Here is a 1,965-nt window from a genome sequence, read left to right on the forward strand (position 1 = left end):
TATATATATTTGTGTGTATGCGCGTGTGTGTTTGTTTGTGTCCCCTCAGTTTGACAACTGGTGTTATGTCTTCGTAACATAGCGGTTCAGTGAAAGAGTTCGATAGAATAAATACTTGATTCAAAAAAATAGCAGGTATTACGGGTTGTTCTGTTTGACTGATACTTTATTTTATCGTCCCCAGAAGGATGAAAAGCATAGCTGACCGTGGTAGGATTTGAAATCAGAACGTAAAGAGCCAAAACAAAAAACTGCACGGCATTTTTTCTGACACAGTTCTGCCAATTAATTACTATTAATTATATAGACACAAGGCGAGTTGGCAGAATCGTTAGCGCATCGAGCAAAATGCTTAGCGGCATTTCGTCTGTCTTTACGTTCTGAGTTCAAATTCCATCGAGACCGATTTTCATCCTTTCGTGGTCAGTAAAATAAGTACCAGTTGCATACTGGGTCGATATAATCGACTTAGCCTCCCCCTCAAAATTGCTGGCCTTGTGCCAAAATTTGAAATTAAAATGACATAGGCACAGGACCAGAATTGTGTGTGTGTGTGTGGAGGGGAGAGTCGTTTATATCGACTCCGTACTTCATTGGTACTTTATGTTATCGATTCCAGAAGGATAAAAGAGAGCGAAGACGACTTCCGCGGGATTTGAATTCAGAATTTAGAGAGGCAAAGATAATTGCTGCCACTTCCATCTATCATTCTAATACTACTACTACTACTACTAATAATAATAATAATAATAATCCTTTCTACTATAGGCACAAGGCCTGTATTTTCTGAGGAAGGGAACAGACGTTCACATAATCCTCAGTACTCAACTGGTACTTAATTTATCGACCCCAAAAGGATGAAAGGAAAGCCGACGCCAGCAGAATTTGAACTCTGAACGTAGCGGTAGACGAAATGCTACTAAGCATTTCGCCCGGCGTGCCTTAACAACAACAACAACAATAATAATGATGGTGATTGTCAAAGTGGAAAGAATTTTGCTTATATTGCTGAAATAATTCTTAACAGAAAATTTAGATTCTTAAAAAGATGAAGATCAGTATCTTTGAAGTTTGCGTTAAAAAAAAAGTAGGCGAATGGAGCACGTTCACACCAGTAAATATGGAGAGAGAGAGAGAGAGAGAGAGAGAGAGAGAGAGAGAGAGAGAGAGAGAGAGAGAGAGAGAGAGAGAGAGAGAGAGATAGGTGGTTGAGGGGGGAGAGAAGATAACTTGTTACTAACTTTAACTCAAAAGACTATTTTCACAGCTCCTAAACATATATTGAAAAAAAGAAGTTGCCATCGACTGACGAATTAATGAAAGCTATACAGGTATTGCTCATCAAGTGTTTTTTCTCTCTCTTGAGAGTTTTTCAGAAGCAGTAGCTACTTTGATTCTATTTATAAAGCGGTTTCATCTTGCCATTTATATGAACATTGACTACAAACGAAACATTCTCAAACAATCCCATATTGACTAAATGAAAAACAACATCACTCTCTCACAAATATACTTATTCAAAACCACGGTCGTAATCATAGCATGAGCTGCAATTTATTCTCACAGCGCAAACCGATGTTTAATTATATGGAATAAATCAAAACTTGCTTACATAATTAATTTTAAAAATTGTAGTAGTTCTACGTTTCTGAAATGATGAAATTATTTCAAGCTGATTCTGTTTCATCACTGCCTCTATTTTTTTTTTTTAATGATTATTCAGTTGGTTTCTTCTATACTCTAAGCTTAGTTGCTTGAGTGATGAATACGTTTATCTACAGTTCGAGGTTTCGTATCAAGTTAAAGGCATTGGGTTTGTCATTGTAGAAATGGTATTTAAAAGTTGAGTGTTTAGTTCTCAAATGCCGTATGTGATCGAATAAAGGATATTTTTTCGGCAATTTTCCTATTTGCTACAAAGGTAATATGTGCGTGAATTCACTGCAAAATAGCGACTTTATATAT

This window comes from Octopus bimaculoides, chromosome 7 (assembly GCF_001194135.2).
Source record: "Octopus bimaculoides isolate UCB-OBI-ISO-001 chromosome 7, ASM119413v2, whole genome shotgun sequence".
NCBI lineage: Eukaryota > Metazoa > Mollusca > Cephalopoda > Octopoda > Octopodidae > Octopus > Octopus bimaculoides.